This window comes from Bos indicus x Bos taurus, chromosome 25, assembly GCF_003369695.1.
Source record: "Bos indicus x Bos taurus breed Angus x Brahman F1 hybrid chromosome 25, Bos_hybrid_MaternalHap_v2.0, whole genome shotgun sequence".
Taxonomy (NCBI): domain Eukaryota; kingdom Metazoa; phylum Chordata; class Mammalia; order Artiodactyla; family Bovidae; genus Bos; species Bos indicus x Bos taurus.
This window is the reverse complement of record NC_040100.1, coordinates 9,947,648-9,960,105: the sequence shown is the minus strand read 5'-3', so window position 1 is coordinate 9,960,105 and position 12,458 is coordinate 9,947,648.

Here is a 12,458-nt window from a genome sequence, read left to right as displayed (position 1 = left end):
GCCAATGAGTACACAAAGATTTCCATGCCTCTCTCTCAGAACATATTATACTTTAGACTTCCCTTTCTGGTTCACTTAATAAATATATTGTCAAACTTAATGTCTCTAAAGCAAGCATAATTTTTGCCTGGGCACACTGCAGGGCCATATGGACTGATCCAATTCACCCTCTCAGTGGGTGTAATTCATCAGCAGTTACGTCATCGATACAACCCTAGGGGACACCACATTGTTCAACATTTAGTCCTTGATTTTTATATCGAAGTTTCATCTCAAATTGGTTGTTTTTCAAAAGAGAGGATGGGGAGAAGGGGTGAGGCCAGGTTGGCAAAATGGTGATCATTACTTAAGCTAGGTGATGGGTCTGTTATATCCACTATATATACATTATAGCCATTATGTCCACTGAGATGCTAAGACCTGGATCCAGTAGATGGACCTAAGGTGCTCTATTGACCAGGGATAATCAGGCTGTTTGTTGGCAGGTCTTCCTCTGTAAACGGTATCCGAGGAGACAGAGACTCGAAAACACCATGAGCCAGTGTTGTTGGAAAAATGTTGGGAAGAAAGTACTTTTTCCCCCTTTGCTTAGGTGCCAGCTCTCAAGCACAAAATAAAGCCAAATGGAAGTCATTCCTGTGAGCTGGTTGAGGTGGCGGCCCTGCACAGGCGACCATGCCTACGTGAATCATTTCAAGAAAGATGCTACCGAGGGCATAAGCTTTGCGAGCTATACAGTCAAGTAGCTGAAGTTCAATGCCACGATGCTCTTAGAGATACGCTTTAACATAAGTTGGTTGAAGCCTGCTATGAGCTTAGTTGTATCTCCCCAAGGTTCATATGTTGACGTCCTGACCCCCAGTACTTCAGACAATGACTGTATCTGGAGACAGTATCTTTAAGGTACTATGAACCCTCAGGGTGGGTCCTAGTCCAATATGATTGGTGTCCTTAGAAGAAGAGCACAAGGATAAGACAGCCACAAACCGAAGAAAGGGGCCTTCAGAGAAACCAGCTCTGCCCACGCCTTGACCTTGGATTTCCAGCCTCCAGAACTATCAGAAAATACATTTTTGTTGTTAAGTTTCCCAATCTGTAACTTTGTTATGGCAGCTCAAACACACTAATACAAAGGCAAGCCTTTTGATGTATGTTGTTGTTGTTTAAATTGCTAAGTCATGTCCAACTCTTTGCAACCCCATGAACTTGTTCCTCTGTCCATGTGATTTTCCAGGTAAGAATACTGGAGCAGGTTGCCATTTCCTTCTCTAGGGCATCTCCCCAACCCAGGGATCAAACCTGCGTCTCCCATGTCTCATGCATTAGCCAGAGGATTGTTTACCACCAAGCCACCAGGGAAGCCCAATAATAAGAACAAATTATACCAAATGCTTTTACATTTCCAACAATCTTTGCTCTAGTAATCTGTTGGTATAATGAATTATGTTAATGAACTTCCTTTTTATCAGCGTCTTCAATTATTTACTTTTTGAAAGGGACATTTTTTGTGGTTGTTTATTTTTGATTGGAGGATCACTGCTTTACAAGGTTGCATTGGTTTCTGCTCTACAACAATGTGAATCAGCTATAAGTATACTTACATCCCCTCCTTCCTGAGCCTCCCTCCCACTCCCCATCCCACCCCTCCAGGCTGTGACAGAGCACTGACCTGAGTTCCCTGTGCTAAACAGCTGTTTCCCATTAGCTATCTGATTAACTTCTTGAACCACATTTGCATTCCTGCAATAAATCCTACTTGCCATAATGAATTATTTCTGATAGATTAATAAATTCTATTTACTACTCTTTAGAAAATTTGCATCTCTATGTATATGTAGAATTGGTATGTATTTTTCTTTTTTATAGTATAAAATTTTGCTATTTAGTCACTATGACTTCAAATAATAAATTCAGGAGCTGTTCATCATTTTCTTTGTCTTGGAATAACTTAAGTAACAGAAATTATGTGTTATTTAAATCTTTACTGTCTGAGCCACCAGGGAAGCCCATTTAAAATCTTGAATAAAGCTTACTCATGAAGCCAATGATAATAATAATAAACAGGACTAGTCCATCAAGAGACAAAACAATATACTAAAATCTATTTAAACAATAGGATGGAATTTCTCTACATGGATCAGGAATTTTTGAAATATTGGACGTTTTTTAAAATAAAAGAATGGGAATCATTTAATCCAATAAAGGATTTAAAAAAAAGACAGCAAGTACACTCTTGCTTTAGCACTTGAGGGCGCTCTGGAGTTGTCTACATCCCTTGTCATTGCCTGAACTGCTTATTTACTTATTTAACTTCTGTCACCATGACAGCAAGGCCCTCTCCTGTCTTGTCTACTGTTGAAATCTCAGCACCTAAACAGCAGCAAGTTGGCTCTCAATAAATATCTGTGTGATGAATGAACCAGGCCAGTGTTCCTACCAAAAGCTGTGCTGTCCCGTTCAGCTCGTGGAGCTAGTCACGTGAAGCTATTTACATTTAAATTAATTTGAATTTAATTTTTAAAACGTGTTTTCACAGGCCACATTTCAAGAGGGCCTGCCAGCATATTGGACTGCTCAGACATAGACCATTTCCACAACTACAGAAAGTTCTACTGGGCGGCACTGCTCCCAGGGGTGCAGAGGTGGGGGTCATGGCCGTAGCATCTCTCAGAGTCAGGTGGGAGGCAGAGAGATGGAGAAGGTCATTATCAACACCAGGAATGATCATGGCCACTGTCCACGGAGCACTTGCTCTCTGCCAGGGACTTTGTTAGATGCATTAGAAACTATTTTTTAATTGAAGTACAGTTGATTTACAATGGGGTGTTAGTTTCTGCTTACAGCCAAGTTAATTAGCCACACAAAAACATATATCCCCTCTTCCTCGGATTTCCTTCTCATTTAGGTCACCACAGAGCACTGAGCAAAGTTTCCTGTGCTATACACTCGGCTCTCATTAGTTAGCTACTTTATACATGCAGTGTATGTATGCCGGGCTTCCCAGGCAGCACAGTGGTAAAGAACCCACCTGCCAAGGCAGGAGACGCAGGTGCAGCTCAATGCTTCAGGAAGATCCCCTGAAGCAGGAAATGGAAACCTGCTCCAGTATTCTTGCCTGAAACATTCCATGGACAGAGGGCTACAGTCCCTGGGGTTGCAAAGAGTCGGACACGACTGAGCATCTGAGCACACGTGCACGTATGTACGTCAATGCCCTTCTTCCAATGCATCCCACCCTCGGCTCTGAAACATATTCACTATCGCTTCCAACAACTCTGCAGGGCAGGTGACATCACTCCTATTAATGACAAGGAATCTGAGTCTTCTAGTAAGGGACCCAGGGAAAGAGATAGTCCCCAGTTCAGGGGCTGGCAGGAGTTGGGAAGGGGCATCAGTCCAAGCAGCTAGGCTTCAGGGAGGAGCTCCAGGGGGCGCTAGAGCGTGGGAGGGGAGACTAAGGCAGGGGCTGCCCCTGCCACCTGCCACTAGGGGGACTTGACAAGAGAAGGCAGCTCTCCTAAGCGGCCCACAGGGCTCTCAGAGGGCTCACCCGCCCACTGGGTGCCAGGCTTGAGACCGTGAGACAATGCCAGCCCCAGCCACCACAGGAGCTGAGGCACTATCCATGCTCTGCCCTGGCCAGGACTATGCCCAGAGCCTCCACCCCCATGGGTGGCAATAATAGAATGGCCAGAGTGACAGGGCGCCCTTGAGACCCCAGGGCAGCAATGCCTGGCCCATTCCTGGCCTGCTGCCATGCTTCACGGTTGGCTTGTAAAGTGCCTGGGGCAGGCAGCCTCCTGGAAGTAGAGTGGGGAGCAAGCCTGGATTCCATGGGCCTCAGTGTCTCCTCAGTGGAAGGCCTCCATCCGAGCGTAGGGTCACCCTGCTCTAAACAGGAAGTGTTTGACCTCAGGGGTATGCTCTGAATGGTCACTCAAAGTAACCAGGGGTCTGCAGGGGCAAAGAATGAAACCACCAGCAAAGGACACATCGTCAGCCTTCCACAGCATCAGCAATCCATTACGGGGCCTCCAAGACAGACAGAGAGCTGACTCCTGCTACCTCCCTCTTCCGGAGGGATGGGTGGTAGGGTCAGGCACCATGCTGCTCTCTGAGCAGCCCCCTTGGACTGACCTCTTCTCCTGGGCTCTGGGAAGCCAGGCAGAAAGGCAGAGGCCCTTTATGTGCCAGACAAGACCGTTGTCAAGGGACTGCAAATCTGCTTGAGGTGTTACATGTCTGTTTTTAGAACAAGAATGTCACATCAGCAGGAACCAGTGGCCAGAGATGGGGGGGCGGGGGCAAAGCAAAAGAGATTACCTTCTGTCTCAGAGCTTTGGGTCTGCTGCCCAAGTATCTAGGGCACATTTGCACAGCACAGAGAACTATTCGCCCTCCTCAGCCTTATCAGGTTGCTCTGTGCCCAGCAGTGCCGGGCACGGTCCATGTGTTAAGTTGCAGTGCTGACAGCAAGGGGACGGGCGAGTGGCATTGCCCTGGCTTTGCAGATGGTGGAACAGGAGCTCCAGCTTCGGGGTTAGGATAAGAGGGTACCCCAGGCCCCCCATTCTAGGGCCAGGATCCAGCATCTGCAACTCTTGGCTAAGGCTTTCTCCAGCATCTGAGTTTGCTCTGCCCAACCAGGACAGGGGCAAGTGTTGGGGAATGAAATGTCCCTCGGGCTGCCCTTCACCAACGACCGATGGGGGTTTGTGCCTATACCCCGGGACAACCTCACCCAGCAGGTGAGAAAACTCCGAGTTCCTGCATCTGCGCTGTCTCCTGGAGCTCCATGCCAGATTTGGCTCAGCTGCTCATCTCTATCGAGACTAGCTTGCTAGAGTCCTTGTGTTATCCGGACACAACCCTACCTAGGTTTCTGGGACGACTTGAATCCCTGTCTAAAAGCCTGCTTCTGAGGGAACTCAAACTAAGCAGATAAGGAGGAGAAAGCTGAGAACCAGGAGGACAATTGTGACCACCTCATTGTAAAGCCTGGGTGGAGGTGGTCCAGGGACAGGACAGCCAGGCTGAAGGTGACGTCTAGGCTGGCCGCTGGGATGTGTGGTCCAGCAGCAGAGTCTCCAGGGAGAGAAGCTACCCAAATGGATGCTGGCACAGGATTCTATTCCAAGTAGCCTATTCAGATTAGAGCAGGACCTGAAGGTGTGTCATCAAGGTCTAACCCTGGGAGAGGGATCTGGCCAGGTCTGAGCAGCTGGACCGGGCTCGGGGTCAAGGTCTAACTGCAGTGTGCATCCCAGCAGGAGCAGAAGCCCAGAAGGATAATTTGACACACCCAGTGGGTCAGAGAAGAGGCTAGAGCTGGAAGGAGATAGGATTCCGGGGGCCCACAGGACACCTGACCCATTGAAGATCCAATCCCTGGGAGCCCGTCTAAAATGGCTCATGAAGAGCAGGTGAATTCTGTGCAGGAGGGTTCCACCTGGACAAGGATAAGCAAGATAAGGATTTGCACCCAAACCTCCATGTCTTCCCCTTGGCAGCTGGGCCCTGGACTCCCCTCACCACCGCCAGCCTACTCCCATGCAGCCCATCACCATCCAGCTTGTGTTCTAAGTATCTAGTCCTTCATCCTCTCCCTCCATCCCCACTGCCAGCTGCTGGTCCCAGCTACCTCCCATCTCTCACCCAGGCCGCAGGAGCCTCTAGACTGATCTCCCCACTCCTGCTCTTGCCCTTCTTCTGTCCTCTGCTCGACAAGGCAACCAGAAAGATGGGCCAGCGGATCAAGTCTTTTCCTGGCTTAAAGGCTTTCGGGGGCTTCCAATGGCCAACCTTCTCTTGCTCTTCATCTCATGAACTTTCTCATCTTGGGACCTTTACAAATCCTGCTCCCTCTGCCTGGAGGAATCTCCCCTACATCACTATTCTCTGATCCCACATGACATTCTTCCACCCCCATTGGATCTCAACTCAAACACCACATTCAGAGGGTGACCTTCGACAGATACCCATCCAGACGACCACTCTGTTACCAGCAGTGTCCTGACCCCCATGACAGCACCAAGAGTCAAAGGGGGAACAAGTATACAAAGGAGCAGTTAAGAGAACTGGAGGACAGATGGAGGGACTACAACATATATTTAATAGAAGTTCCAGAAAAAGAGGAAACTATGGAGAAGCAATATGTAATAAGGCAATCAGTGAGGAATTTCAAGAGTTAAAGATCAATATGAAACTGCAAATCAAAAATATGGCCCAAGAGGGGACTTCCCTGGCAGTTCAGTGGTTAAGATTCTGTGGTTCCAATGCGGGGGGCACAGGTTCAATCCCTAGTTGGGAAACTAAGATCCCACATACTGCATGGTATGGTCAAAAAGTAAAAAAAAAATTTAAATACACCCCAAGAATATACAGCATAAATTAAGTCCATGTATAGCTCTATTATAATTAAACCACATAAAATCAAGGATAAAGAGGAAATCCTTTAAATTAAAAATTAAGAATAACCACCAAAGAGAAATAAAATCTCAATCATCCAAACCAGCAAAGTTTTTTCATATGCTTTTCCATTAGCAAATCAGTAAATTCTTAAACTTCAAAATACATGTGTATGTATGTATGTTGTGTATACATACATAGCCCACAGGAGACAAAAAGGGAAAGAAAGATAAAGTAAGCAAAAAACGTATAATGGGGTGGTATAATAAGTCCAAATATATTCTTAATCACAGTATATGTCATCTGGACAACACAAATAAGAAGTTGAATCATATATAGGAGAGAGAGATTATCAGTTCAGTTCAGTTCAGTCGCTCAGTCGTGTCCGACTCTTTGCGACCCCATGAATTGCAGCACGCCAGGCCTCCCTGTCCATCACCAACTCCCGGAGTTCACCCAGACTCACGTCCATCGAGTCAGTGATGCCATCCAGCCATCTCATCCTCTGTCATCCCCTTCTCCTCCTGCCCCCAATCCCTCCCAGCATCACAGTCTTTTCCAATGAGTCAACTCTTCGCATGAGGTGGCCAAAGTACTGGAGTTTCAGCTTTAGCATCATTCCTTCCAAAGAAATCCCAGGGCTGATCTCCTTCAGAATGGACTGGTTGGATCTCCTTGCAGTCCAAGGAACTCTCAAGAGTCTTCTCCAACACCACAGTTCAAAAGCATCAACTCTTCGGCGCTCAGCCTTCTTCACAGTCCAACTCTCACATCCATACATGACCACAGGAAAAACCATAGCCTTGACTAGACGAACCTTTGTTGGCAAAGTAATGTCTCTGCTTTTGAATATGCTATCTAGGTTGGTCATAACTTTCCTTCCAAGTAGTAAGCATCTTTTAATTTCATGGCTGCAGTCACCATCTGCAGTGATTTTGGAGCCCAAAAAAATAAAGTCTGACACTGTTTCTACTGTTTCCCCATCTATTTCCCATGAAATGATGGGACTGGATGCCATGATCTTTGTTTTCTGAATGTTGAGCTTTAAGCCAACTTTTTCACTCTCCTCTTTCACTTTCATCAAGAGGCTTTTTAGTTCCTCTTCACTTTCTGCCATAAAGGTGGTGTCATCTGCATATCTGAGGTTATTGATATTTCTCCCGGCAATCTTGATTCCAGTTTGTGTTTCTTCCAGTCCAGCGTTTCTCATGATGTACTCTGCATATAAGTTAAATAAACAGGGTGACAATATACAGCCTTGACGGACTCCTTTTCCTATTTGGAACCAGTCTGTTGTTCCATGTCCAGTTCTAACTGTTGCTTCCTGACCTACATACAGATTTCTCAAGAGGCAGATCAGGTGGTCTGATATTCCCATCTCTTTCAGAATTTTCCACGGTTTACTGTAATCCACACAGTCAAAGGCTTTGGCATAGTCAATAAAGCAGAAATAGATGTTTTTCTGGAACTCTCTTGCTTTTTCCATGATCCAGTGGATGTTGGCAATTTGATCTCTGGTTCCTCTGCCTTTTCTAAAACCAGCTTGAACATCAGGAAGTTCACGGTTCACATATTGCTGAAGCCTGGCTTGGAGAATTTTGAGCATTACTTTACTAGCGTGGAGATGAGTGCAATTGTGTAGTAGTTTGAGCATTCTTTGGCATTGCCTTTCTTTGGGATTGGAATGAAAACTGACCTTTTCCAGTCCTGTGGCCACTGCTGAGTTTTCCAGATTTGCTGGCACATTGAGTGCAGCACTTTCACAGCATCATCTTTCAGGATTTAAAATAGCTCCACTGGAATTCTAACACCTCCACTAGCTTTGTTCGTAGTGATGCTTTCTAAGGCCCACTTGACTTCACATTCCAGGATGTCTGGCTCTAGGTCAGTGATCACACCATCGTGATTATCTGGGTCGTGAAGATCTTTTTTGTATAGTTCTTCTGTGTATTCTTGCCACCTTTTCTTAATATCTTCTGCTTCTGTTAGGTCCATACCATTTCTGTCCTTTATCGAGCCCATCTTTGCATGAAATATTCCCTTGGTATCTCTAATTTTCTTGAAGAGATCTCTAGTCTTTCCCATTCTGTTGTTTTCCTCTATTTCTTTGCATTGATTGCTGAGGAAGGCTTTCTTATCTCTTCTTGCTATTCTTTAGAACTCTGCATTCAGATGCTTATATCTTTCCTTTTCTCCTTTGCTTTTCACTTCTCTTCTTTTCACAGCTATTTGTAAGGCCTCCCCAGACAACCATTTTGCTTTTTTGCATTTCTTTTGCATGGGGATGGTCTTGATCCCTGTCTCCTGTACAGTGTCAAGAACCTCCTTCCATAGTTCATCAGGCACTCTCTCTATCAGATCTAGGCCCTTAAATCTATTTCTCTCTTCCACTGTATAATCATAAGGGATTTGATTTAGGTCATACCTGAATGGTCTAGTGGTTTTCCCTACTTTCTTCAATATAAGTCTGAATTTGACAATAAGGAGTTCATGATCTGAGCCACAGTCAGCTCCTGGTTTTGAGAGAGATTATACCACCCAACAAATTGAAAATTTAAGAAATTGAGAATACACATAACTTTTAAATTTTAAAATATTTTCTGGGCAATGGAGTCTTAACCACTAGACCTCTACAGAATTCCCAGAAAGGAATTTAAAAAAAAAAAAAACTTGTGGCATAAATTGCCCTTGCTCCCCACTTTCCACTCTTGTGTTCCTAACTGGTCACCCAGTAACCTTTGCAGCCAGATATAAAACATGGAAGCGGGCACAAATGTCAGGTCATGTCTATAAAATGAAGGAGTGTGCTCTCCCTCCCCCCTTTTCTTTTCCAGCTGGCTGAGATGCAGGCAGGAAGGCAGGTCATGTTGAAGATGGTAGAGCAACAAGATAGAAAGAGCCTGGGCAACTGATGAACTCCATAAAAGTTGGGACTTTATGTGAGGTGCTGTGTTAGCTTGCTCAGGCTGCCATACTAACATATTAGTCTGATGACTTAACAACAGAAATTAGGAAGTCCAAGACCAAGGTGTTGGTAGGGTTGGTTTCTTCGGAGGCCTCTCTCCTTGGCTTATACATGACCCTCTTCTCTCCATATCCTCACATAATCTTTTCTCCAGGCACACTTATGCCTGGTGTCTCCGTATGTGTACAGATTTCCTCTTCTGTTTTGTTTTTATTTTTGGCTGTACCATGCAGTGTGGTATCTTAGTTCCCTGACCAGGGATCCAAACCCCCTGCATTGCAATCCTTAGTTTTAACCACTGGACCAGCAGGGAAGTCCTCCTCTTCTTATAAGGACACCAGTTAGATTGAATTTGGGCCCATCCATCATAAAGGCGCCTCATTTTAATTTAATTACCTCTTTAAAGGTGGGAAATTACCACCTCCACCTTAATTACCTCTCTAAACACAGTCACATTCAAAGGGTGCAACATGTGAATTTGCAGGGAGCTAGACGGTGGGATTGATTGAGGGCAGGAGGAAAAGGAGATGACAGAGGATGAGATGGTTGGATGGCATCACCAACTCAATGGACATGAGTCTGAGCAAACTCCGGGAGATGGTGAAGGACAGGGAAGCCTGGCGTGCTGCCTGCCATTCATGGGATCGCAAAGAGTCAAACTCAACTGAGGAACTCAACAACAAGACGGTGGGGTACACAATTGAGAACATAACTGGTAATAATGCATAATTTTTTAAAGTCATTAAAATTGTTTAAATTTCATTTATTTTAAATTCATTTTCATTGGAGGATATTTGCTTTATAATGTTGTGTTAGTTTCTACTGTACAGCAAAGGCAATCAGCTTTATGTATACATATATCCCCTCTTTTTGGGATTTCCTCCCCATTTAGGTTACCGCAGGGCATTGAGTAGGGTTCCCTGAGCGATAGGTTCTCATTAGCCATCTATTCTATACATAGTAGAGCATATGTGTCAATCCCAATCTCCCAATTCATCCCACCCGCTCCTCCTCCTTCCCCGAGTCCACACATTTGTTCTCGACATCTGTGTCTTTATTTAAGTCATTAATAATTTCAGGTTTCTGTTGTAGCAGTCAAATGTATATCCTATTCAAATACAAAATCAGAAGCTGGTTCTTTGCAGGGGAGGTGGGGAGTGATCAAATAAAGGCGCTACTAGTTAGCCTGTGCAAGAAGACAGAGGACAAAGAGGTGTGAAGAGGAGGAAAAGGGTACAAATAATCAAAATAAGTAATGAAAAGGAAGATATTCATTCCAAGAGTAACTACATTAGTAAACATGTTTAATTCATCCAGAAGTTGACCTCCACCATCCCAAGCTTGAGCAAGCTTAGAGGCAAATTTTCTGAAAATTCTGAGGACCAGAAAATATATACTTCTTACAAAAATGTTTCAAAGGACAGGAAAAGAATGAAAGCTACTGATTTCATTTTATGAAGCCAGTATAACCTTAATGGCAAAACCAGACAAGGATAATTTTTTTAAAAGGCAATTATAGATCCATTATACACTTATGAACATGTATTTTGAAATCTTAAATAAAAATCAGCAAATTAAATTCAGCAGCTAATTTAATTTCAGTGAAATTAAATATATATATAAAATGGTTGCTGGCCAGGTGGGATTTATCTCATGAATAATAAGTAAATCTATTAATGTAATACACCACATTATAGGATTAAAAGGAAAGGAGAGCATATGATCATCTCAATACCTGCAGGAAAAGCATTTGACAAAATTCTGTACTCACTTATACCATTAAAAAGATTTTCAAAAGCAATCTCGAAATAGAATATAATGTCACTGATGGGATAAAGAGTAATTGTTCAAAACTCACTGCATATTTAAGGATAAAACTTTAAAGGCAACTCAATTAGACTCAAAGCAATAAAGGGGCTTCCCAGGTGGCACCAGTGGTAAAGAATCTGCCTGCCAATGAAGGAGATGAAAGAGACATGGGTCAGGAAGATTCCCTGAAGGAGGGCATGGCAACCCACTCCAGTATTCTTGCCTGGAGAATCCCATGGACAGAGGAGCCTGGCGGGCTAAAGTCCATTGGGTCACAGAGTTGACCATTACTGAAGCAGCTGAGCACGTATGCAGAGCAATAAAGGAAGTCCTCGGTCATTGCTTCCCTTTAGCATTACACTAAAGTACCCAGACAATTAAATAAGGCCAAGTAAAAGATATAAAAAGACATTAAGTATAAAGGGAAAGTATATCTAGAGAAAGTATAATTATCTACAGAGAAAATCCAAAAGAATCTATACACAAACATGTAATCAGCAAGATTGCTATACATGAGATTGACATGTAAAAATCAATACCATTCCTATGTATCACAAATAACTAGAATATATTATTTTTAATTTCACTTACCAACCATAGCAAAAAAATAAAAAGCAATTAAAACTGTAAGGTGCCTAAAATAAATGCAGCAGAAAGTTGTGCGAGAACTATATGGTCCAAATTACAAAACATTATTGAAAGACTCAAAAGAATATCTGAGTAAGTAAAGAAATATATACCACATTCATGGACAGAAAGATTCAGTATCATAAAGATGCCGATTCTACCTAAATTTATGTATTAAACAGAATTTCAAAAATATCCAAAACTGTCTTTGGGAACTTGACAAGATGCTTCCGAAATCTATAGAGAAGAGCTAAGGGCCAAGAATAGCCCCAGACAGATTTATTAGATAGCGAGATTGATGACATAATTAAGATAGTGTCATAGATGCAAGGATAGACAGCTATACCAATAAAATAGGGAGCCCATAAGTCTATATAAATCAGTGGGGAAAGGGTGGATTCTTAATAAATGGTGTAGGGTTATGCATAAAAAAATAAAATTAGAGCTCTGCTGCTGCTGCTGCTAAGTCACTTCAGTCGTGTCCGACTCCATGCGACCCCATAGACGGCAACCCATCAGGCTTCCCCATCCCTGGTATTCTCCAGGCAAGAATACTGGAGTGGGTTGCCATTTCCTTCTCCAATGCATGAAAGTGAAAAGGGAAAGTGAAGTCGCTCAGTCGTGTCTGACTCCTAGCGACCCCATGGAC